The following is a 27,439-nucleotide window of genomic DNA, read 5'->3' as shown; positions in this document are numbered from 1 at the left end:
TGTTAGTCTAGTTTAGCTGTTGTTAAATCAGCATTTCAATATTTAAGCAATGTAGCTTTATAAATTATCATGCTGAGTTTCTCATCTGTGCTTCATTCTATAATTTGAAAATCTCTTCTCCTGCCAAGTTTTTCTTAGGCACTAGAAATGTACTGTAATAGTAAACATCAGAAATAATTATACTGATATAGCTCGTCCTTTGAGGGGAATTATTTCCTTTACACCAGGTAAACACTAAGTATATAGTTATATTTGCTGGAAGAACTGATGTGAAAATTGTGCCAGCTGGATAAATCTACGGATAGTTTGGGCAATAAAGCAGAAGGTATTGCGTAAGAGGCTGATAACTAGCAGTGTAGGTGCTAGACATTTGAATAATATTTAGATGTGCTAGTACACGTCTAGTGGCAGAGTTTTCACATTTTTAAAATTATTTAATAGAGTATATTATCTTTTCTGATATTATCAACCTCCACATAGAACTAATGGAATTTTCATTTTTAGTGCCATAATCTTAGCATCTTAAAATATTAAAGCAGTAAAGTCTCAGCCTTGTTTCGTATGTTATTGCTATTATGTTAAGATAGATATAGGTGATTTGGGGAGAAGGAAGGTTGTGTTTCATGCAAGAATAGCTATTTGCACCATTGTCTCATGTCAGCACTACCTCTGTAGGGAGAATTTGCCTCTGGATTGCAATTACAGATAAGAAGTGGTATGGAAAACTCACTAGCTTTACATTCACCAGTGTCGTGGGTTAGGCCGATCCGGCAACTAAACCCCACGCAGCTCTCCCACTCCAGTAAAATGAGGAGGAGAAAAATATAATAAAAGAGCTGAGGGTCGAGACAGGAACAGAGGAGCACCCACCAACCACAGTCCCGGGCAAAAGAGGCTCAGTTTTCTTAAAGCAAAACAGTTTATTAACAGCTACCTACAAAGAGAAAAGCAAACAAAAAAGGTTACTTGAGAGGATAACAAGAAAACAAGGCCGGATCTTAAAAACAACACCACTCCTCCCCCCCCCGCTTTGCCTTTTCTTCCCGGCTCTACCTCCTCCCCCAGAGGCGCAGGGGGCAGGGAACGGGGGAGTGCAGGTCAGTTCATTCCATGTTGTTACTGCCGCTTCTCTTAAAGGAGAAGGAGTCCTTACACCATTGTCCCTTGCTCCAGTAGATTCCCTACTCACTGGAAAGCATGAGGTCCTACCCACTGGGAGGCAATCCTTATCCCATTGGACTGCCCCAAGTGTGGTCTTTACCACAGTCTCGGGTTCTTAGGGAGTCGTAGCCACTCGTTCTGGCGTGGGTCATCATACAGACTTTAAATGTGCTCCGGCACTGGGTCGTCGTATGGACCTTAAATGCATCGTCATACAGACTTAGATGCGTAAATGCGCCTCGACCTGTGCCCATGAGTCACAGTAGTCTCAGGCTCAGGCATCTCCTTTAACGAAACACCTCCCCATTGACGCGGGTTGTCCCACAGACTCTAGATGCGTACCGTACTCAGGCTCTGGCATCTCTTCTCGACGTGGATCCTCCACAGGCTGCGAGTGGGTCTCTGCTTCCTCCACCGAGGGTTGGTTGCAAAGGGGCCGCTTGCAAGGGGGACTCAACCACATCACATGTTGTCCCGTTCCATCTTCACTGACCTGGTGTCGGTGTGGCCGTTTCTCTCAGATCTCAGTCTTTTCTGGGTGAACTTGGCCCGGTGGGCACCCCGGGAGCAGGGCTCTCCCTGAGTTCCCCAAGTGGCTCCGTCGGGGCCATCCTTGACGTGGGGGGTGCCGTGCCCCCCTCCCTTCTCCTTGCTCCTGGGCGAAGGCACATCTTTCCGGTTCCTTTGTCTCAACGTAAATAGGGCAATTCGCAGAGGCGCCGATTGGCTCAAGTCCCGAGGGGGATGGGAGTCCGGTCTGATGGGCAGCTTCTGCCACCCAGACCTCCCCCTCCACTTCAAACCATGACAACCAGCTTGCTTAGGTTAAATCCTTAAGCCTTCCTTCATGTCACTAGCACCTAGCATTATGAATTTTTTGGTCTCTTCAACATACTCCCATGGCGTGGATGTTTATTACTTTCTTTAAAATTAGACTGTGCCATCTTGCTGTCCTACCCTCAAAGCCAGTTCTTATTCTCCAGTTTAAAATGTCACAATCTGGGGGTTTTAAAGAGTATTAGATAATTTTTCACGCTCATGAGGAATTTCTGGTTCTCTAAAATTTTTAGTGTAAAGCCCAATGTCTTACAAAGGAACTCAAGGAAGATAGTTTGGCATAGCATCCTTCAGCTGCCCCAGCCTCTCAAGATGCTTTTGTTGGAAAGGATTGTGACTCTTTCTTGATACATTCATAGAAATAATTAAGGCATTTCTAGAGAGATTCCACGTTGTCCTAACGTTATGTCTTCTGTAGTAATAATTTAGAAAAAAGAAAAGTCATCATTCTGATATGTTCTGATACGTAACATCCATACAGAAGTTCAGATACCCATTCTCAGCCAACCATCAGCCTCCAGACACACTTCGTGCAAGGGCATAATTGAGTACAAAGTATGAATCCCTTAGATAAAAACTTACATGCAGAAGGGTGCTGGAGAAAAATGCAAACTCAGGGTAGCTATACTACTAGCAATAATCTAGATTAATCTTTGGATCAAGGTAGAGTTAAGTGAAGAGTAAGCATATCTGTAGTTTTAAACTTTACTATTACACCTCTAAAACATTTCTACCATAGATAAACATCGTTTGTCCAGTAAATCTCATCTCTGCTTGATGTGATAGAAACCTATTTTTTAAAATCACCTACTTAGAAATTTTTGCTCTGAATATTTGACAAAGCTGTTTATTCAATACTTATGAAAATGAAATTCTGCCAGCATTGAGTTGTGTTTAATAACAGTAGTTTAATGTTATTTGCAGAAACTGCATAGTGTTGTCTTTTTTTTCTCAGAAGCAGAACAGTTTAAATGTTTGAAAACATTGCCATGGTGTAATATACACAGCAAAGTTTTTTTTTCTCCAAAATAAGTAGAAACTCATATACAGGACTGCTATTTACCGGTAACTTGGAAGACATTGTATCACTACAAATGACAGATTATACTCTCCTTAATAAACCACAGGAATTCATTGGATTTGGATTTGGATTTGAACTGATATAGATCAAAATAAAACTACAGTTCTTTCTATGACAATCTTAATTCTACTGCATCTTTTTAAGGAAACAGTCTATGACTTAATCAAATACATTCCTAAATTAAGTAAACACTTTAGTTTTTTAAAAAGATATGAATCTAGCCATTTAAATCCTTAGGCAAAAGGAACACCACAGGGTTGTATTCTCATGAACTCTCATTTCTTCATATGCAGGCATGCCTGCCTGGTAAAATAATCTCCAAAGTTTCTCTCTCTTACTACAAAGAACAAGAAAGGAAAAAAACCCCACAAAACCCAAAACCAAACAACAAACAAACAAAACCACCACAAAACCACAAAACCCTCAAACATGACAGAGAAGGATACCACACAAAGTCAATAAAGGAAGAACTGAAGCGGTTGGAAGTCTTTACATTTCACAAAAAATATTTAAAAATGATGGTACTCTGAGAACTTCCATAGTGGGAGTGCCAGTAGCTCAACCTCTCCCAAGAAAGAACACTGTGATGGCATTTCAGCTCTGATCTTCCCATTTCAAATTCAAAATCCCAACTGGGCAATGGAGAGAGGTTCCTTATGTCGCAATTCAGATGTCAGTAGAAGCTCCTTGGCACTGAATACGTTTGAATGCTCCTGATAGTTGGCATGCCAGGTACTGCATTACTAGGCTTCAGGAAACAGAAGTATCTCAAACTGGAGATTCCATTAATATTTCCACCCCTGATTTAGGTGGTTGTTTTTGTAGATCTAGCACTTAATTAGGCTATTTTAATAATGTTGCAGAACAGAAGGGATCCAGTTCTAGTTCTCTAACCCTCTAGCTTGGAATTGACATCCAAGGTTTTTTGAAGGGGCTTGTGTTATTAAAGATTCAATTAAGATCATCATTTTTTTACTTAAGCAAACTCAGAGGATGTTTTTCTTTATGTAACTAACACTCATTTTTGAACTCCTGATCAATCACTATCTCAAGATTATTACTGTATATTTTACTGGTTTAAGCAAGGGGATTTTGGAGTGTATGAATTACTATGGTTACAGTCTGAATTGTAAAGAACAATAGATCACCCTTGACAGCCTTGTTTTGCAATGATATTTGAAATAGTGCAATAAATTAAAAAAAAAAAAAAAAAGAAAAAGAAAATGTTGTTCTTTGGCAATGCTTTTTCTTCATTATTCCTCAAAGTGCTGCATTCATTTCTATTATGATTGCACTTAATCAAAGGTTAGTTTCTGATGTTCTGGCACTTTTACAGATCAGATAAATAAAATGAAATTCTGAAAAAGGTCAGTAAAATTATGAGGTATTAGAAGGGTTAAAATATTCTTGCAGATATGAATCTTTTTAGCAGTCATGAAAACAATGCCTGGACCTGATTTCCTAACTCTGTTTCATTTTAGAAGGACTTCATGTTTGATAGTAATTACTCCTTGTATAGGTTTACTTTTTCAAGAGATTTAGAAAACAAATGTAAACTTGTGCGACCTTTTCCATGAGTTTTGAAAACAGCAGTTTATCAATGAAATTATGCAATACTACTGAATGTGATTTTTGCCAACCAAGCGACGCATTAACAAAATCCTGTTCATACAGAATATCAGAAAAATAAATGAAACACATTGATTCATTTTAACGAATTCAGTGGAAGTTATAGTAAAACAGGGTCATTTTGTTGAGGCATCTGTCTCACTAATAAGTTTTCCATGTATTAAAAAAACCTCATGCTGTACAATTCTATAAGAGACCTTACTATTTGAAATGTCATTTAAGTACTAATCTTGGTCTATGAAGGAAGGAGGAAGAGCATTTTAGTTACATACTAAAAAAAATGCACATTATATACTTGGTCTTATTTTTCATTTTGTTTCTCTGTTCTAAGTAGATATGTTGTTATTAACAGTGCCATTTCTTTGATTTACATTCATATTAGATGTGTTTTTTATAAAAGTGTGAATTCTGTGGGATTTCACCTGTTGTGTGATCTTCCTTGAAACTGTACATTCAAAGACTGGTTTCAGTTCCCAAGACTTTCCCTCACTCCGAGAGAGAACATGCTTTACCATAAATGCAAATGGTTAAGCCAAGTGTTCTTATAACTAATTTTGGCAATAGAATTGGCAAAGTTGGTTGGATCAATTACATATATATATATTTATATTAGTCTTATAATAACATACAGTTTAATTCTGAACAAAATAACTGTGGGAAATTACCTCATACCTGAAAACAAAAATGTAACTATCTGGTTTGAACAGAATGTAGCAAAACCATAGCAAGCATGTGCTTGTAGACAGTGAGTTGGAAGGTATGAGCTTGTGGTTTAGCCCAGCTGGCAACTAAACATCACGCAGCCACTCTCTCACCCTCCCCTACCCCTGGGGACTGGTGAAGAGAGTTAAAGGGGAACAGGGAAGAAGACTTATGAGTTGAGATAAGTAAATTTTAATAGTAAAAATAGCATAAAATTAAAATTAATACTGATATATAATAATGATAAAATAATATTTTTCATATAATGATAATAATATATATAAATAAATTATGCATAGTATAATTCCTCACCACCTGGTGACCAACTCCTGTACCACCCTGGTGGGTGATCGTGAAACAAATTAAGTCCTCTCACAATCCCAGAGGAGTGAGAGGCTCAAAAAGAGAAAGAGAGAGAGAGAGCACTCCGGGAGACCAAGAGTCTGACAGAGAGCCCTTGGAAGAGTATTCCTGGAAGAGCAAGATTTTCTTTCTGGTCTACTGTGGTCTATATACTGGGCATGACGTTGCATGATATGGAATACTTCATTGGCCAATTTAACCCTCAATTCTAAGTCTATATTCAAATCATAAGGGGAGTTGTGGGCCCTTTGTCCCAGCCATGCTCCTCCCCAGTCTGTTGTGCTCCTGCACACTGGCAAAAACATAGGAAGTTGAAAGGTCCTTGGTGTCTCAACACCAATTATAAGCATCAGGGGTCTATCAACGTTCTTCTCATAACAAATCTCAGACTAAATCCAAAACACAGAGCTCTTCTAACCACTAAAACCAAAAGCTAACCCTGTTCCAGTCAAAACCAGGACAACGAGTTGCCTTTTCTGGTTGACTGCGTTGTTATCTCCAAGTTCACAATTTAGAAACCAGCCTCTGCTACCCAGCCTGACATTGAGAACTAGAGTAAGCTAGGTCTCAGTAAGGATCTATTCTGTTCATAATAGGCTGAGAAAAGATGAGGTCAGGCTGCATAGTAAGAACACAAAGTTTTCAGATGAGGGTTTTTTTTTCTCTTTTCCTGTTAACTAAGTCTATTTCTTAATATTATGCCAATCTGTCACATCCCATGTTACTAACAATACCTTGAATTCAGAGGAATCGTTGTATTGGAGCACATCCGGGATGTCTCCAGGCTACCCAGAGAGGAAAGACTATGAACTCCTTCATTAGCTCAGCAGCTCAGGATTAGCCACCCAAACAGTTTTGCAAAGAGTGGGCAGAGTCTGAAGTGGGAGCAGGATGATTGTACAATAGTGGATTGCTTTAAAACCTTACTAAACTTAAAAGTGGTTGTTCTAGCCCGGCACTTGATTTTTATTTGATATTATAATGGAAGTTCAACAATGATGATAAAATCTTAACTGTTTGTATAATACTGTCTGGGAGTTTACAAGGAGTATCCAATGTGTTAGACAGGTGAAATGAAAACAAATATATATTTGTCGTGGTTTTTGGACTGAGGGTCGAGACAAGAACCGAGAGGGAGCACCCACCAACCATGGTCTCGGGCAAAACATGACTCAGGCTTTCTTAATAAAACAAAACAATTTATTAACAGTTACTTAACAAAAGACAAAAGGGGACGAAACCGGTTACTTGAGAGGAGAAAAGAGAAAACAAGGCCCGATCTTAAAACAACACCTCCCCACCCCCTATTTTCCTTTCGTTCCTGGCTCTGCCTTCCCCCCAGCGGCGCAGGGAGACAGGGAATGGGGGAGTACAGGTCAGTTCATCCATGTTGTTCACTGCCGCTCCTTTCTTAAAGGAGGAGGAGTCTTTACACCATTTTTCCCTTGCTTCGGTGGATCCCCTACTCACAAAGAAAAAGTCCCCAAACTTTTCCAAAGTAAGTCCTGCCCGCAGGATTGCAATCCTTCCCCATGGATCGCACCAGTTCGGGCTTTACCAGTCTCGGCCTCTTAGGGAGCTGCTGCCACTCGCGTCGGCGTGGGTCGTCCCACGGTCTCCAGATGCCTCCACGACCTCGTCGTGCATTCCATGCCCCATTATCAACAGTACCTGGTGGCGCATCCCCTGCTCCACGACCTCTCCTGGGCTCAGGCATCTCCTTCCCGACGTGGGTTTCTCCACGGGCCACGAGTGGGTCGCTGCTCCGCCGAGTACACCCTGGCTGCAGGGGGGCCGCCTGCCATCTCACACCGATTTTGCAAGGGAAGCCTCAGCTCCAGTACACCTCCTCCTGCTCCATCTTGGCTGACCCGGTCATTGTGGTTGTTTTCTCTTAGATATTAATCCTCTCTGGGGGAGCTCGGCCCGGTGGGCACCCCGGGAGTGGGGCGCTTACCGAGTCCCCCATGCGGCTCCCCCGGCGCCATCTTGAGCACATGGCGCCGGCCCGGGCCCGAGCGGCCGCTCGGCCCGGGAGCCGGGAGTGAGGGCCGTGCCCTCCTGCTCTCTCCTCGCTCCTGAGCAAAGAGCCCCTTCCCGCCCCTTTGTCCCAACTTAAATAGGGCAATTCGCAGAGGTGCCAATTTGGCTCAACCTCCCCCGGGGGGGATGGGACTCAGATCTGGTGGCACAGGGAGCAAATCCCCTCCCCTGCCACCAGAACACCCCCCCACACATCAAACTATCACAATATTGAGCAAATCCACAGTCCAAATCAATGTCTGGGAACTAAAATGGGGCTGAACAAATAAATTATTTTCATTGTTGTTGCATGAACACAAATGTTGGAAGATATTTTTCTGAGATGACCTGTAGTTAATTCTTCTACAAATGTTAAATGAATAGCACACTGTAAACACCCCCGTGACAATTTCTGATTGAGAGAATATGTTATTTGACCAAATATGAAACTTTCCACTGTTTTCTGCCCCAGTGTTTTAATTAAATCAAAAGAAATTGTGAAATTAAAATTCTCTTGAAAGAAAATGGTAGAATCAAGCATTTTGATATTTTCATTACCCCTTGATCATTTTTTTAGACAAAAGCTGCTCTCAAATCTCTAGATGATTTAAGTTGTTCTTCTAAAAGGTTTGTTGTTGTTTGCTTTCCACAAGTTTTGGCCAGTTGTGTCAGTAAGCTGCATTTTGCACATATGTTAAATGAAGAAGAATCTCTGTAGCCCTCCTGCTGAATGAGAGAGAATGAAGCACGGACTTACACTACATGTAGCCAATTTCAGACCTGAAAGCCAAGTGGCTTCAACTCCACCTGGAAATCTCACTGCAGGCACCTGTGATCACAGAAATAATGGTGTCAACTCACAATATTTTCTCAGAGCACTAATCCCTGCAGTCACTGGGATCTCAGTAAGAAGATAAATTTTGAGACGCAATGATTTTAAGTAAGAGCTTGGAAACATGACTCAAATGCAGCATAAAATTTCATAAACTAAAAGTGATGCCATAGTCCCAGGAGTATTATCCAGAAACACTGTGCTTTTGAGGTGCAACAATCCAGAATTTTCAATGTGTGTCTGGCAATACTGCAGCAGGTGGTGCAGGCAAGGATGGTTGAATGTTGCAGAAAATACGGACCAGGAGGTGAAGGCAAAAAGTGTGGAACATTGTAGTGCCTTATAGAAAGAGGGATGAAGGAGACCCTACAGGCAGAAGGATGATGTGCTCTGGGGTATTTGGATATTTTGAGGAGCTCCAGAGAAATGTTTCCAGAAAAGCAGAAGAATTTCTCTGTCTTTGTGTTAGCAGGCATCGTAGACATAAACTCCATGAGAAACAATATACACCAAAAGTCAAATTTTAAGTACAAATATTGAGACATCATTGTTTGAGGATGTATGTATGAGACAAATATGTTGTTATTTATGGGAGGTAAGCCAACGTATCTCAAGTCAAGCAACCCATGCCTGTGATAGCAAATGAAAGCATACTGCTTTGGGATTTTTGGTTTTGTTATTTGTAGATTTTAATCTTTTTAACTGGAGCATAACAACAGCTAAATGCAAAGCATTCTCCTGCATCTAATGGTAAGGGATGAAATATGAAAGGAATGCTGCAGACAGTGGTTTTGAACACCAGTTTTCTCTTACTTTTGTAATTCATCCCAAAATTAGGCTATCAGAAAATGCAAGTGCTCCATTGTGTTCTGATAGAGCTGAGGTAACCAGATGCAAGTCACTAGATACTAATACATAATACAACATATACAAAGATAAATTTACCCTCTTCAGTGAAAAGGCTTGATCTAAAATGTTTTAAGGACTTCTAAAATCCAGCCTATAGCATATAATATTTCAGAGTTGAGGAAGTCTAGCTGTTTTCTCTTTTATTATTATTCCACTCTATCTACACAAAGCTTCCCATAGGCTTCAGTCAGGAAACTTGTCCTAGTGGAGAAGTTTATGTGACTTGCACCTGGTTTTGATTATTTTTAGCTTTTGTATCATAAACTGATTCTCATTTGAAATTTTTCATTAAAGTTCATAGATAAAATCAATAAAAATCAAATGATATCAAACAAGTTGTTCATTTTTTTTAAAATGTGTGCATGGATTTTAACTTAAATAAAAATGAAGTCTGGCAATCGAAAGCATTATCATTTTAATTAAAATTAGCCTGTTAACAGAATGAAAGGTTGAACCTCAAAAGGTTAGATGCTGTTTGCAAACTACCAATCTTAAAGTTGGTAAAGAAAGAATAAGAAATGAGAATAAAGGAAGAATAGAAATCTGCTTATATTAGTGCATAGTAATATCATGACGTTTTTCAAATAGAAAGCCGTTCCTAGCTTCCTAAATGACGTTAAGTTCAGGGAATTTCAAATCACTTTAGAGGAGTTTAAGTTTTTAGGTCTTTTTTTTTTCCTTCCTCTTTTTTTTTTTTTTCTTTTTAATAAACTGCTAGTGTGTAATGGCAACTTTTGTATAAAAACAGCTTTTATGCTTACTGGAAACCTGAGAGTGTGTTGAAGTCTTACACATTCCTCATCGTTATTATTCTGGCTTCAGAATATCCTGAGCTGAAGCAGTCAAGGTCATGATCATGCCTTTGATGACACTGAGCACTGTATGTTTCTTTCAGCAGATGATGGTTTTGTAGCTTTGTTTTATTTCATAGGGTACCTGTTGTGAAAAGGATCTGAAGTTTACAGTTCACCTTACCAGTAATGCATAAACTAACTGTATGACTTCTGTTTGCTCAAAGTTTGTCCTACATGTTGTGAAATTATTATTGCTAGATGTTTGTTAGTTTTGTTTGGGTCCTAGCACACAGTTTACATATAAAAGGATTCTTTTCTCTTTCACCTTTCAGCAGAATTAGGCAAAGCAGTTAACAACAGAATTGAAACACCTGGAAGTTTTTCCATAACTTCTATTCCTCCTACTATACAGTGTTTTGATTCTACTGTGTTGGTGTCACAATGTATAGTTTTTTATTTCAGGATTGCTGCATGAATGTCCTGTACATCATACAGATCCAGTCCATTATAGGTTTAACTGTTTGATAGTGCATAGTTTTTGAAAGCTTCACAATTATTTAGGAAAATTATTTGTATTGACTTTTGGTGTAAAACCCATGTAGCTTAAAATTGGTACAGCACAGAAAAAAATACTTCATAATATTACTTTATAACAATAAAATAACTAAGAATGATGAGAAGAATAAAATACAGCTAGAGCCTCTTATCTTTCCTTACAGCTTCAACTCAGAACAACTTTCCTATTTTTAAGTTACATAAAAAACTGCCAGATAGGAATTGTGTACCTAGGTCAGCCTATTTTGTCTCAGAGGACTTTTGTGAAAGAACCTGTAGCTTTTATAACCGATTTATTACAGTTATTGCAATTCATTCTTATTGCAGTTTTCTCTGAGTATAGTCAGATCTCAGTTCTTTTCTTGCATGGGTTGACTTGTTTCCAAAGATAAAATTTTTGTTAAAAAAGAAAAGTCTTTATCCTTTAGGATATAAAGAGTGTGGTGGTGAAAGGACAACAGTGTGGGAAAGAGTCATTTCTGATCTAATGAATACAAAGGAGACATTTCTACCTCAGGAGGTGAATATGTGGTCATTATCAGTCACATAAAATATTTTAACTGCCCTCTGGAGTTGTGACTTCTGGGCTCTCATAAATCACATGAGATACTGGTGGTCAAATAGACTTATTTATATTCCCTGAGTCAAAAGAAATGTTTTTCCACAATCATTTTCACCCTGCATCATCATCTAGGCCTGTTTTAAAATAACTCTAAAAGTTGTTTTTCACTGCTGGCTGATTTCCAACAAAGGAAAACTGGTACCCGACTTCTCTGCAGTGAAAATGAGAGCTTCCTAGTTTATTGCTAACCTGATCTCCCATGAAATTCTGCCTTTTACCAATCAGCAGGACTTAGAAACCTAAATGCCTTTGAGTGTGGGTGAGCGTACACCTCATATATGTGCACAAGTGCACATGGAGAGCACACTCCAGGAGATCCAGAAATTTAAGGCTGCACTGCTAGGAATAACACCTCCTCCTACTCTTCAAAGAGCTTTTACATCTGAAAGATAGCTGAGCCCCTACTAGTGTTTTCTTTATGTAATAACTTCTTTCTGAGCCTTAGCTTTCTCCTGGTTGCTTTCTTCACATTTCAATGAGGTGTCAGGCTCTCGGGGAACCTGGAGATCAAATGAGTTTTATGCGCGTAGTTCTAGGGCAAACAAAGAGTCAAACTACGGATGGCACAGGAATGAAAATAAAAGAGAAAATCAATCCCAGTGCCACAAGAAGTCCAGTCTAGACAAATCGAAAAAAGGGAAATATCAGTCCACAAGGAGATAGCTTACCATGTCAGGGAAACTGAATCTGGTAAAAGCATCTGATTCTGACTTGAGCAGGACTATCTTCAGCTCTGATCTCTTTTCAGCTCTTAAAAATAAAGGTTGAAATAGTTCTTTCTCAGGTATCAAGAAAGACTTCAAAGCTTTTTTATTTTTTTATATCTCAAAGTAGCAGTGTTGACCAGAATTATGTCTTCTTCCTTTCTTGGGGATGATTTGTGGTAGTAGTGTAATGAAAAGTACAAAATCCCAAAACAAATATGTGCTAGTTCAGGAAAGCAGGATTCTATTTTGTTTAAACTCTGTTTAAAAGCTGGCTAGTTTGTTTCATCACAAGTAGTCATCAGATTACATGTGGCTGGTTAGGAAACCCAACACGTGTGGTATCAGAAATTCAGTTCTAGCATTCAGTTCAACAGAGGGCTTCGTCATTTACTGTGAAAGAAGACAGCTATTTAAAATGCATCGTGGATAAAGGTAGCTTCTAGGAGATGTAACGGAAGTTCTGTATGCAAAAGAGAATAAAGTCTATTAAAAAAAGCACTGTTTTTGTAATCAAGCCGGCCACCCAGAATCTACCTTTTCATCCAATATTGCTACTCAGAGAGATGTGGTGGTTGACCTCTCCTCTCTACATGCAATTTGTCTTCTCCTAATTCACCAAGCACAGGCAACATAAAGAGTATAAATAGTACTTAATGTAAGGACTGATGACATGTACTCCCCTGCATGAAACTGATATCGGGTTATCAGGTGTGCAAGGTTTCTGAGGGACAAAGAAACCAAGTGTTGGTCTGTTATCTTGTAGTGGCATGGCATACCACAACCTCATAAAAAGACCTGCTGCACCTCAGACATCTATTGAGTGTCAGACCCTGAGGACGCTACAGGCTGCTTCATCACTCAATTACCATGCAGTCTGGAACTTCTGTAAGACCATTATTCATGCCTTCATCATAGTTAAAAATAACAACAGGATAAGTAAAACCCAGGGCTATTTACCTGTGTGTGCATGTCCTGCACTAGACAAAAGTAAAATTCTAGGAAAGGAAGAACTGAAGTTGTTCTTTCAGTGGTAACTGGAGTTTTTAATCTGTCCTGAAACTTTAGCCACCAGCTAAAAATTTCTCTTGAGGAGTAAAATTTGTCACTTTTAAGCATTCCAAGAAAAATAACTTCACAAAATCTAAAGAAAAGGTTAAACAGACAAATTGCATTTTGAAGTACAGCTATCTTTGCAGTACCCAGTCACTTTTAACGATCAAGCAGATGCATTAAGTATCGACAAATTTATGTTTAGGTAGTGGATGGAATTCAATGTTTAACCAGTGGAGGTTAATCAATATGATCTCAGTTGAATCTTTATACTAAAATTAGCAGGAGTTTTACAATTGGCTTCAGTGGTTGTAGAAACCAGCACTTTCCCAGCATAAATAAAAAGCAGAATTGATAGTAAGAACCTGGACTGTCTGAACTACAGGACGAAGAATTTGTAGTTACTGAGGTAAGTAATATTTTACTCTCAAGTTTAATGTGGGTTTTTTTTTAATTGTTACTTCTAATTATGACTTTTAATCGTGTCTACTTATAGAGCAGTAGTCATCTCTTTCCTGGCATGTGTCAAAAACAGTGTGGCCAGCAGGAGCAGGGAAGTGATTGTCCCCCTATACTCAGCACTGGTGAGACCACACCTGGAGTACTGTGTCCAGTTTTGGGCCACTCACTTCAAGAAGGATGTTGAGGTGTTGGAGAGGGTTCAGAGGAGAGCAACAAAACTAGTGAAGGGTTTAGAGAACTTGTCCTATGAGGAGCGGCTGAGGGAGCTGGGACTGTTTAGTCTGGAGAAGAGGAGGCTCAGGGAGGACCTTATCGCTCTCTACAATTACCTGAAAGGAAGTTGTAGGGAGATGGGGGTCGGTCTCTTCTCCCACGTTATGAATGACAGGATGAAAGGGAATGGCCTCAAGTTGTGCCAGGGGAAATTTAGGTTAGATATCAGGAAAAATTTCTTTCCAGAGAGGGTTGTGAAGTATTGGAACAGACTACCCAGGGAGGTGGTGGAGTCCCCATCCCTGGAGGTGTTTAAAATCCGTGTAGATTTGAGCAATATGGCTTAGGGACCCTGACAGTGCAGGGCGAATGGTTGGACTCGATGATCTTAAAGGTCTCTTCCAACCAGACGATTCTATGATTCTGTGATTCACAAAACACATTGAATTTGTGTCAGCTTTACAATTTAAAGAGATAGCATCGAGTAGTATATAACTATATATCTATACAAGTACTATGTAACTATATATTTATACATATATATACATATGTAACTATCTACATATACGGTACATATTTTAATGTAGGAATTATCTACATGTTGCAACACAACTGAAAAAAATCTTCTACATCTTTTAAATCTTCCTTGTACATTTTGGATCTGCATTCCTCAGCTGACAAATTAAAAAAAAAATATTATTATATGAATTCTTGTGAAAAATATTATTCTAAAACTTAAATAGAAACTCTCTGAGGAGCCAGAATAAATTTTATGAAGAATTTAGCTACAGGGCAAATGTTTCTTATTTTCAATTTTTACAAGTCATCCCTCTCCCAGGATGCTCCTTAATACATTCATTTATAATCCAAATGATCTTTCCTACTGCATGTTTTTACCTGAGCTGTGTTTCGCATACCTGTGAGGTCAGAGAAGCCAGTCTCATCAGTATTAAAGCTTGTCTAGAATTCTGAATGACTCTTCTTAAGTTCACTGCAGCATGTCAAAAGCTCAAAAGACTCTTTCCACCTTCCCTGGGAGTTGGTGGGTATACACGTAACTCCCTTCCCTTCCTCCACTTCCTAAAGAAATGTAGATTTGTAATGCTCTTTGGGCTCCTATTTGGCCTTAGAATAATATAACTCTGGAATTATTTCAATAAGTACAGTTATTATACACTCAGTATATCCTAAATAATTTCATAAATAGCCAGCATACCACAGGGTGAAACAAATAGGATATACTGAAGTGCATGGAGGGAATGATCAGTTGTGTGAGGGCCTTCAAATCCATATCCAGAGAGCATGATGCACCTGCTAAAATTAAATCAGAAGAACACAAGTCGTCTCTTTCTGCTGTGCACTACCCCTCTGTTTCAAACATTGGATTAATAAAAAAATCAGTCTTTATGTTGACAAATCTTTCATTAAAGAATTAATTCTCTGCAAAACAGATTCTTGGTTTGTGCTAAAAAATCAGCCACATCAGGAAAACACTGCTGTGTTTTGTCCTAAAGTATTAATAGCAATACAGTTTTCTGAGGAATGTTACAATTGCTGACACAGGTGGTGGAGGTGGTAAGAATACCAGATGGGACCTCAGGAAATCAAAGCAACACTCCTAATTTCACTAAATAATCCCTCTGTGACCTTTAGCAAGTTATTTAGGATACAATTTGCAAAAGCTCATAAGGAATTCAGATGTCAAAATCCCACTCATTTTCAGTGAGAATTAGTGTGCTAAATGTACCTGAGTTGCACACAGATGTGGGACATGGTCTCTGAAATTGCTTAGGGAAATGAGTCACCAGGGAATTAAGATAGCAAATTTTTAAAGAACCTATTTGTAGAATAATATTGAGTCATACTAACCTGTTTCACAGAGGTACAAGAAGAGCTTAAATGTTTCAGCGGTTAACAGCTTTGAAAGATATATGGATATACATGCACAAAATGCGTTGTTTTCTGTGTGACCTAGATGCGTACTCCGCCTGGCTTCTCTTGATCAGGGTTAGAAAGCTCACTCTGCACAGCTGGAAGTGCAGGAAGGTGATAGATCCCATCACTTCTAAAAATTATGGCCAGGTCATTTAAGTTACTCGAGAGAGTGCTGATTTCTTGGAAAATTAGGACTATTAATACTCTCTTTCAGATGACTTAGAGGTATCACCGAGGAAAGCGAACTGCCTTTGCTTTGTTTTGTTTTCTTCAGAGAGCTCATTGTGCAGAAAAAAGCTGATTCTGTAATTCAGTTGATTATCCCACTGATAATGAGGACAAGAAAAGCTGCAGGTTTCTCATGTAGGACTGTTTCTTGTGATTAGCTTTTAATACTCCTAACCCAAAAGCATCTCTCTCAGAATCTAAGAGAAATCATAGTATTTAATCATCTGGGATTGGGAAGGAGAACACAGCCCTCACTGGGTGACAGGAAAGAGCAGCACAAAAACATTCAGAGGCTGGTGATAAAGGAGGAGTTATTTCATCTTGTTTTTTGCTCCTCTGAAGGAGCACAGATAAGTTCACTGCTACAAGAAACAGGAAATGCCCTCAGGCACTGAAGATCTCAAGAGTGCATGTGTCTCTCTCTGCCTCCCTCTCACACCACCGAACAGAGCAGTTCTTTAAAAATTCTGTTCCAGAAAAATAACTGAACTCATGCCATGGAGCCAGGAGATAAATGAAACTGCACTAATTTCCAGGATTAACTGTCGAGGAGGAATTTCACACACTGGTCCAGCAGTGAGGTATGGAAAGATGGCACCATGTGTTCCTAAGGGTAACAGCTGGTATTTCTGAGTCACAGTCTGAGCAAAAATCAGATAGAATATGACATTTTCGTTTCCCTCTTCTTCCTCTTCTCTCCAAACCCCCCCACAAGTACATGCTCAAATATTTCTAAAAGAAGCAAGCACTTTTTGGTCTAAGCCAATAATCCAGAAAAGTACGTGACCCTTTGGAAACATGTTGATTAGAGAAAGCTTCTTTATTATTTTGATGACGAGTCAGCAAATAGAAGTAAACAGAGGTTAACGAGGAAATCAGAGGCAGGCTGAGGCCATGCTCCTGGTATTTATCTTTTTGTTTTGACAATCTGTTCCCCTGTACATTTGCCCTCCCTTCAGGTTTCATTCACCTTTCCCAGCCCAGATGCTGCTCCTGGCCACGGACCCACGTGCCACAGCTAAGGGCACTCTCTGCACATGGACCTGAGTGGGCTCACCAAGGCATGACCTCTGAGGAAGAGGAACACCTTTACTGAGGGCATCTGGCAGAGTTCGGGTGTGAGCCACACATCCAGCTGTTCAGCACTATCCAGCTGGCAGGGCTTCAGGGCTTATTCTGAAGCTGATTTTCAGAGACCTGGGGAAAATTAGTCTCAGCATCTGATGTGCCTGGAATTTTCAAGTGTCTCCAGGGTCAAATAGAAGCTGGTTTTGAGGAATTTGACTATGTTTTTGTATACAATCCTTTCAGATCTAATTTTGTACATATAATTTATGTTTTGATGGGAACACAGGTGCTATTTGAGGTTTTGAATTCACAAATTAAAGTGCGCCTCAAGAGACATATATCCATGTAAATTGAAACTAATGAAGAGGTTCCTACAAAGCCTAGCAAAGCCATGCTCTACAGCTTCATAGATCTCTGCAATAAAGGCATTCCATAAAATGGAGGTAAATGTATTAATGCAAGAGTGTGCTACTGTATTAAGTTAGCATACTGCAGCATGAAATGAAATATATCCCTTTAGAAAAATAATTAGTATTTAATGTAATATAATTTCCCGTGTGTTAGTACTGCAGAAAGAAGGAACCATAGTCAAAATACAATTATCATCTTAGCAAAATAGCTTTACAGATTCCTCTTATTTACTTGCTCTGACTTTTTTTTCAGCCTTGGACTTGCTGAATGTAAAAAAAAAACAATATGAATTTCAGACAATTATTTTCCTAAAATCAGCTAAAAGAATAATACATTTCCCAGATAATATGTAGATATTGTATCGAATGACATTTTTAATGGTTACTTACTGCAAGAAAAATGAAAATCAGCTGCTTTATAGTGTTTCTAATTTGCATTTAAATTCATTTTAAGCCAATTCCATCATTTCAGACGTAACTGAACATGAGGGGTACTCCACCATTTATTTGGGGAGATAATGCATGAACTTCTGTGTCCCTAAAATGAATATTCACTTTACCTCATTTGCAAGCTGATTTGTTTTTTTACAGAAACATGGCTGAGATCTAGTTTCATTTATATACTGATCCATAAATATGTTCATTTCTTGTATTCAGCTAGATGTGGTACATAAAAGGAACATGACTAGAAAGCAACAAATCATTACCTGTTGCTAGTGCTCTATCAGAAAAACAGGTTTCCATTTGTTCATTGTGGTTTAGTTCGTATCCAAGATAATAAGCTCTGTGTTCTGTTATGATGATTGGCCAGACAAAATAGAAATGCTGGTACCAGCAGTTCAGCTGCAGATGTCACAGAGAGATGAAATATTGAATAGTTTTCCCTCTTTGAACATCGCCTTTTCTATTTGGTGCATATTGCCTATTAGAAACAAGCTTAGCAGGCTGTAGTGCCTAAGCAGTTTGTTCTTGTGACTATTTAAAACACTAAATGATGTTACAGATTTTGCAGTTTACTCCATCGTGCCATAAAATTTACTTTACAGATGTGTGAATGCATAAGATTACATGTAATGTTTTAAAAGGTTAAAAAGCAACTAAACAATTAAAACTTTGCCTTCAAATGAGAAATAAATGTCGCTAGAGGACACGATGAGCTAAGTGTTTTATTCAAGTGACGATAGTACATTATTTTCTTCACTGAATTAACTATCTATCTTAACAATCTTCTCTACTATCATCTCTCAGCTGACCTCTTTTCTAATGTATTTATCTTCACAGTAGCATTGTGAAATAGGGAAATATTATGTCTTTTTAGAGATGCAGAACTACAGAACCTAGCTAGGCAGTTAGCAGAGGACATAACTAGGCAGTTAGCAGAGGTGTCTAAGTCAAGAGCCTGGATAAGTCAGGCCAGTCAGTCAGAATCTCAAGCAGTTTTTGGAGTCGATGTATGCCTTGCTGACATAAAACCCAGATTACTCTCTGGCTATATCTTTCTCTTGTGTCTCACTGCACCAAGTGTTTCCAAAGACAGAATCTAGTATACCTGGAGAAACGTAAGGAAAAGAAGAGAACTGAGTTATTTATTTTTGAAAAATACTGATTAAGTTATCTTCAGCATGTTTCTGGTTTTGATGTGGGTTTTATTTCCTGCTCTTCCTTGAAAAAACAGTGATACGAAAATAAGAGCTCTTTGTCTGCTGCTGAAGTTGTGAACACTGAGCCCGATAGATGGGTATGTGAGACACGGCCATTGGCCTGAGCTGCACAAAATTGAGTAGTTCAGGTCATTTAGAGAAACTTGCAGGAATTTTGTTAAAGAAATGGGGTGGTCTACAAAAGGGCTGTGGGAGGGGACTCTTTCACTACGACGAGGCTAGGCTATTGAAGGGACACCGGTTCCTTTAACAGGGAAGCTTGGCCATTTAGGGCCCACTTAGCCTGCAGTCAGCTGCACACATTCAATTATAAGACCTACTGGGAAAGAAACTGGTGATTACAAAAATCAGCAAGTGACTCAGTTCTGACTGAGAGCTGCAGGGGGGAAGATAGGATCCTGCAACAGGCCTGAAGCAGGGGGATTAAAGAGAAGACAGTGGGGAGTATATGTTTCTTCAATTTCCTTACCTGTGGTAGGCAGGGAACTGTTTTGTTTTGACGTTTGCTTAAGTTTCATGCTGGAGAATAAATTGTATCCTGAAAAAGCACAGTGTCCCTCCTGCTCTGGGGAAGGCTAAGCAGGTCATCTTTAATGAAATCCTCCACACACGCTACGATTTAGCTGATGATATTACTTTAATACTTCCAGGAATGATAAGAGATGCTTTTTTTTGTGATTGTTTTCCTCTTTTCTTTTTTTTTTTTTAACATTTGTGTATTAGTCTTTGTAATATCCCACCGGGCCACATCCTGTCTTGAAAAATATCCTTTCATGCCACTTATAGCATAATGGACCTGTCAGACTCTCTATATTACAAGTGCTGTGGATTCTGGAGCAGTATCAAGTTGCTTACCTGTTAATTGACTTCTTCATTGTCCCCACAGGAGAGCAAGATTTTAACTTTCTCAAAGAGAGCCCTGGCAATCTTGAGTGTTTGTATGATATAAAAACATGCTTACCTTTTTGCCCCTTCCCCGCTCACTTTGAGTGGTGCAAAAAGCAGCTACTTCCTACAGGCTTTCAAAAATATTTGCTGCTCTGTGATTTTAACATGTACTTTTTACAACAGGAAAAAAATAGCAAGGGCATTTCCCAAAGTATTTCACTTCCAAGATATTATTCATCTTTATTTTTTTAATAACTTTATAAATTAGCTTAATTCTAGAAAACCACAAAACCTGCTGCTCAGGAAGCAATTAGCACTTATTAGCATGCAGATCTGGGTATTATTTTGCTTAGTGTACTGTGTTTTGGAATAAACAATAGCAATGCGACACTCAAATTTCTTGAGTGTGTTGACAAGAACATATTTAGTCAACAGAGCTCCCAGTAAACAGCACTTTTTGAAGAACTGGCTATCCTGTTTATCAATGTTCATATTCACAAAGGTGACAAATTAACAAACTTTTTTTTTTGTTAGCAGACTAAAAAATGTACCTTGCTTAGAGCTTCTGGCCCTAGTCCTTAGCTTTGGTCTTCAGAACACATCTTCTCCTCTAGGAGTCTGCATGTACTCTTCTTCTCAAATAGCTAGCTAAGTAAATGTAGCAGTCACACACTGTGTGTAAACTAGGTGCATCTGGTTTACCCAGTATTATCTGGGCAATATAGATTGCTTTCTGTACTAGGTGCTAGTAGGATACTAGCTGAGGTACTACACTAATTTTGGAAAGGAAGACACTTCTATCATCTTAGTTAGGTCTTGAACGATGATATTTTTAGCTAAGTCAAAAAAGGCAATGCTACTTACTGGACAGAAAGAAACAATGGCAACTTATAAAAATACAAAATGATATGAAGATAGAAAGCTGTCACTCTTGTTATTTAAAGTTTATTAAATGAGAAAATTGTAACATCAAAACCTTCTGATTAATCTTTTATTTTATCAGTTGAAGAGGGGGAATCACTATATCATCTTCCAACCAAACCTTTATAAACTTGGGGTTCACACTTTACTTTTCTCATTCTGTCTAAATTTTGGGCATGATTCCTGCAAACATCTTTGCCCACAAATACATTGTCCTCACAAAAGAAGGGCATGAGTAGATTGAAAGGCTTTAAGAAGTTAGGACGATCAAGGCATCTAATCTCCTGTAAAAGAATAGTCACGGATTTTCCATAAATTAACTCGTGTTTATAATTTTAAGAAAATATAGTGTTGTATTTTAAAATTGCCAGTGATGAGTGATTGCTCCTTTTGGCCCTATGTTTAGTTCTGTGCCATTTGGTGGAGAGTAACAATATTTAGCAACTATTGAGAAAATCTGGAACTTTGAGGTAATTCCAAAAAATGGCTCAACATTTGCAGGAGTGACTTTAGGGACTATTTACTTATCAATCTCCATATTAAAATACAGAAAATAGTACGATGGGAAAAGACAGGATAAAACTTAAAAATAAAACCAGTGGATTTTTAATACTGAAAAATATACTTCAATTTTGAATGCTAAAGTTCACTATATAAAGTTTGCCCACTGTTCATCAGTCAAATTTCCCCAGCATGAAGCTGCATTGGCTTACTTTCAGTATGCTTTTAATCTGTTATCTGTGTAATGAAAAAGCAACATTGGTTTCACCCTCACATAACCTAAAAGGGAATGAAGAGAGTTTTCTTTATTTTTAAAAAATTCTCCTTCCCCTTAAATCAAGATCAGACCAAACATACAAAAATCTAAACCCACCATTATTTTATAAAAGACCTAATGAAATACTAACTGTCGGGGAAGTTTCCTGGCTGCTATATGGGAAGCACCTGTGCCTTGTTGAGACAGGTGCTGTGAGTCACGGTGGTCAGCTGGAGACCACGTGACCTATGGGAGGTTTAAAGGTGGGGCACTCCCAAGAGGGAGTGGGGGCATTTCCCTTCTAGAGTGTGGAGTAGTAGCAGCTCCTGGAGAGTGGTGTTTTGTAGCTCTTTGCTAGAAGTCTTTGATTGTGGTATAGACCTTTGGAGTGAAACAAACCTTCTGATATACGAGGGGAATCACAATGGCCTTCTGGGTTGTGATTCCCAAAGATGAGATACCAGTGGTCCACGACATCTGGTGACCCCGATGTGATTCGTTGAAATGTGAACTGCCTGGACCGCAGGGTGAAGTGTGATAAACACAAGATACAGAGCCCAGCGAAGCTTGAGAAGTGGCAGAAGCTGCAGACCGACCCAGACACCTGGAACAAGGTGAGCTGTTGGGAGTTAAAATGGGCCAGAATTTTGTCAAGGAGAATCAGACCTTCACTTTCCTTAAATCTGTGGGAATGGCTGTGGGGGCCAATATAAGTAATGAAGACTTATATTATTTTCTTAACTGGGCAGCGGGACACGAAGACCTAGTTGACCTCACCTTCACCTTTAACCTAGAACTTTGGAAAAGGCTGGGGGATAAGCTACTTTGTGAAGTAGTCCTTGGGAAAAAGGATTTAACCGATATTGACCTGCTGTGTACGTGGGAAGCCCTGGATAATATAATTCAAAAGGGGGTGGCAGAAGAGGAGGAAGAGGAATTAACAGATTATGTATCAGTGAGCGAAGGATATGAAGGGGGCAACGAACTGTCTGAGGGAGACGGTGTGGACAGCGAATTAGACGTATCCTTGCTGTTCGTGGAAATCAACAAAGTTGCGGGGACTATGCAGGAAATCTGCCCCACCCTCCAGGAGATACTGGAGCGTCCCCCACCCTTTGCCCCAGCAGCCCCCCCTTCCTCCTCAGGAGGTATGGAGCCTACGGCTCCGCCGCTTGATTTAATGACCCCACCCCTGGCAATTTCATATCCGGCAACATATATGGCGCAGGTACGAGCAATGCAGCCGTTATTAGTATGCCAGGCCATGACGATGCTGCAAGGTATATCCCAACAGTTAGCAGCTGTAGTAGAGATGCTGCAATGGGCCATGACCCCCCCTACAGTAAAAGAAATTATAAAAGAAACCTCTGAGGCGAGTAACAGCTCAGCTGGGGAGCTACCGCCGGTTTCTCGACCAAGGAAAAAGTCACCAAAACCCGCCTGTTTAGTTGAACCAGACCCCCTGGGAGCCCCCAAAGCAACAGTTCAGCCTCGTGACCCAGTCCGTTACTGGGACGAGGTTCGGATAAAGGCAGTAAAGGGTGGAGACTGGGACTTGGTCCAAGCCCTGGGGGTACCAGTTGATAATAAAGATTCGACTGCAACAGAAATGGGAGGAGGGCCGGGTGTATTCACCGTAGAACTAGCCCTCCCGGGCTCCAACCAGCCCAATCGACACTTGGGCTGGTCCTGGAAGGTAGTTCAAGATATGCAGAAAGCAGTAGCACGGTACGGAGCGAATTCTCCAGCAGTAACACAGTTATTACGGTTACTGAACTTAGAAATACTAGTACCATATGACTTCCAGCATCTGGCCCAGGTGATGTTCCAGCCGATACAGCGCTCTGTTTTCATGAATGTCTGGAGACAGCTGGCCGACCATCAGGCATTAGAGAACATCCAATTGCCCCAGGGTGACCCCTGCTACGCTGTAGGCACAGACATATTAATGGGGACAGGTCACGTCTTTAGTAATCCAACAATCCAGGCGCAGTGGCATCCCCAGATTCTGGAACAGGTCAAACAAATAGGGATGCAAGCCCTTATGTGCACAACAGAAATGGCAGAGCCCAGGGCGAGGTACTCCACGATCAAACAAGGAGCCAAGGAGCCCTTTCTACAATTTGTAGAAAGATTGCAAGGGGCAATAGAAAAACAAATATATGACAGTAAACTACGGGCACTATTGACAAAACAGCTGGCAAAAGATAATGCCAACCCCGATTGTCAGAGTTATTGAAGTATTGCCGGGGGACCCCTCTCTAGAAGAAATGGTGATTGCATGTGCCAAAGTCGGGCCCGTAGAAAGTGAGATGACCACATTGGCCACTGCTCTAACTAAACAAAGATGTTCTATTTGTGGGAGAATAGGTCATCTCGCCAAAAACTGCAAATCAAACGGCCGGCCGGGAAACAGCAGAAAGAGAAAGCGTGCACAGATGTCTTATGGTCCAGGCAAGCCCTTTGCGGGAATGCTGCAACAGCCGCAGACCAGTCCAGAAAAGACCGCAGAGGGAATGTTAAAGCAGCCGGAAAAGCAGCCAGAGCAGCCAGGGTGGATGTATCCATCGTCATCAGAACAATGGATATATCCACCGCCAACGTGGTATGATAAAAAAATATGAGAACGACTTCCCCATGACCTGGTCCCAAGGTGTTTGACAAACGGCGACGGAAAATGGAATCCAAATGTTGGAAACCCCTAAAGGCTGTGAGGCTTTTTTTTTTTTTTAAAAAGAAAGGGGGAATTGTTGGGGAAGTTTCCTGGCTGCTATATGGGAAGCACCTGTGCCTTGTTGAGACAGGTGCTGCGAGTCACGGTGGTCAGCTGGAGACCACCTGACCTATGGGAGGTTTAAAGGTGGGGCACTCCCAAGAGGGAGTGGGGGCATTTCCCTTCTAGAGTGTGGAGTGGTAGCAGCCCCTGGAGAGCGGTGTTTTGTAGCTCTCTGCTAGAAGTCTTTGATTGTGGTATAGACCTTTGGAGTGAAACAAACCTTCTGATATACGAGGGGAATCACAACGGCCTTCTGGGTTGTGATTCCCGAAGACGAGATACCAGCGGTCCACGACAACTAACTACAGAGGAGACCTGTTAAATAAATACCGTAATTATTTTCCATGCATATGGGTACTTACTATTTGTCTTATCTCATCAGCTGAAATTTCCTTAGCCATCTGTCCAGAGAAGTGCATCTTTAAGAATTGTGAAGGTTATGGGTAAACATTACGTGCTGTTACAGTTTATGTTTCATCAGCTCTTTGTTTGACACCACTGAATACACGATGCTCAAAACCAAATTTTCTTATTTCTGCACAAATACTGATTTTGCTTCCACCTCCACTCCCAAATATATAAAGACAGTAACAACCTGAATTCACTGGACATTGGATTTAGCGTCATCCACAGCCATATGAAAGGATAGTAGCTAGCCCAGTGCTGAGCCAAAACTAAGCAGTGTGTTATCTGGGATGGAAAAGTTGCAAGGAGGAGAGGAAAGCCCCATCTTGCTGACAGAGTTGTCAATAGAGTAAGAAGTAAGAATACACAGTCATGAAGAAAGAAGACTTCTGGCAACTCTTTATGTTAAAGTGCACTGAGGAGAACAGAGGCAGAACGTGGAGACCTGCCTGCAATGCTGACACATAGTGCCAGAGGCTTTCTCCCCTGTGAGAAGGAGCAAAGAAAGAGGTCCAATAGTGTATTGGAGCCATTGTAGCCTTGTAGTGAGTGGTTTGAATCTGCTCCACAAAAACGGAATTCTGTGCAGTGGTTACAGTGTCTTTTGAACACAGAAGGCTTGCAGATAACGATGAAATACTCTTCTCTGGAAAATTCTGTGCAAAATCTCAACCTTAATTTGGAAGAGCCTGAGCAACTTCAGTATCTGTAGATTTGCCCAGATAAATATTTGCAGTATATTTGCAGTCCTGTAAGAATCCTGTTTGTTTTAAAAGGTGAAACAGAAGATGTACTAAGTGAAAATCAACAGGGAAATATAAAGAAGTGCTTTGGAGAATCTGGTTTGCTTTGAGTAATGCAGATTTTGACCCATTTTGCTTATTTAACCAAGAGTAACTCAATGTAATTTTAATTTTATAGCAAAGAAGAAAAGGGAAATTATAAATACTAAAACTAAACCACTGTAAATTACATCAAGCCAGTTAAAGGTTAAACGACATAATTAGAAAACCAAACTAATAATGTATTGTAAACCAATTGGCTGCAAAATTGCTGGTTTATTATGCTAGACAAACTATAGTCAGGCATCACTTCATAATCCTAAATAGAAAGTTGAAGGAAGTGGCTTTCAATGTAATTTCAAATTATATTTATTTTTTTAACAGTCTCCAGATTAGATCAATTAATCCATTTTATCTTACATTTGCAATGGACTAATTGCAGGCATTTACTGCATGTCAGCAGTAGATCCGAGTAAAATACTCAGAAGGGGTATTTCACTAAGTGATGGCACCTCAGTATTAACTGACTTTCACATGTTCTACAAATCACTAGTATGCATTCATTACAGAAAGAAGTTTAAATAAGAATAGTTCCCTCCATAATGTTCAAAAGAAAGAAAGCAGAGTACTTTAGTTGTTGTTGTGCTCAGATTCGATTAATGATGAATGAAAGTAGAGTGAAATGAGGTGATGAGGATCAACAATGGCTTCTGAAGTTTATAATTTTGCACTAATGGATGTTCTGGGGTGAAAGAAATTAAGTTTATAGTTACACAGCATCTCTGCCTTTTCTTCTATAGGCCTTAGAAGCCGATTTTGTGATGACTTCAAGAAAACCAGTTAATTCCACTTCTAAGGGTTAATATTCTATTTTTTTAAACTTTTTGCACATCTTCTTATACTTTTAATATAGAGGGAGAAAGAAATCAGATAGATAAGGCACAGCAATGGATAAAAGATTATCAGTGGTCAGAAGAACGGATAGAAAGCAGAAGGTACTCATATAGATGAGAGCTGTAGCCAGTTAGCTGAAACCGATAGTGAAAGATTAATCCAGCTAAGGAAATTAGTTTCTAGCCAGTCAAAAGTAATTGAAATGCTATATATTAATGTCAGCAGTCTCAGTGGCAAAACTGAGGAATAAGAATTGTTGGTGCAGGACCTGAGAGATAATATTCTCCAGGTAACAGAAGCATATTAGAACAGCAGCCGTGGCAGGAACACAGGTATTAAAAGATATGCATTGTTCAGGACAGACAGAAATAAAGACATCGGGTGATTGTATCTGAAGGATATGAAAAACTTCAGGAAATAAGAAGATAGGAGATGCACAAAGTACAATCTTTTTTGAGTCAAGATCATGTGGACAAGCATGATAAAAGATGAATTACAGGTAGAATACTGAGAAATTTTGGGTCAGATATAGATAAGGATAATGATCTCCATGGAGTTTCTAGAGAGAGAAATATTACCAACAGTTACACTTCTATGAGAATCTTCAGAGCTACTGGACATAGACTGACAAATAAATTAAGCGAATATGCATAGGATCAGTTGATCCTGGAGATGGTAGTTGAGAGATTTCTTCAACAAAAGGTTAGAGTTTAAAAAAGGAAATGTTATTTTAAACCTAGTTTTGGTAAGTACTTAAGATACAGCTGGTGCTAAA

General features: G+C 39.7%; 1 non-coding gene across 1 annotated transcript; it reads right to left on the bottom strand.

The window, feature by feature from the left end:
* Positions 1–15,936: 15,936 nt before the first annotated feature.
* On the bottom strand, positions 15,937–16,007 carry LOC147528732 (small nucleolar RNA SNORD36). The gene has a single exon (XR_015222186.1). It is a non-coding gene; the product is annotated as a small nucleolar RNA SNORD36 (small nucleolar RNA).
* Between the last annotated feature and the right edge of the window lie 11,432 nt (positions 16,008–27,439).

This window comes from Tauraco erythrolophus, chromosome 5 (genome assembly GCF_009769465.1).
Source record: "Tauraco erythrolophus isolate bTauEry1 chromosome 5, bTauEry1.pri, whole genome shotgun sequence".
NCBI lineage: Eukaryota > Metazoa > Chordata > Aves > Musophagiformes > Musophagidae > Tauraco > Tauraco erythrolophus.
The sequence above is the reverse complement of the archived record's forward strand: the minus strand, read 5'-3'. Positions and strand labels throughout refer to the sequence as shown.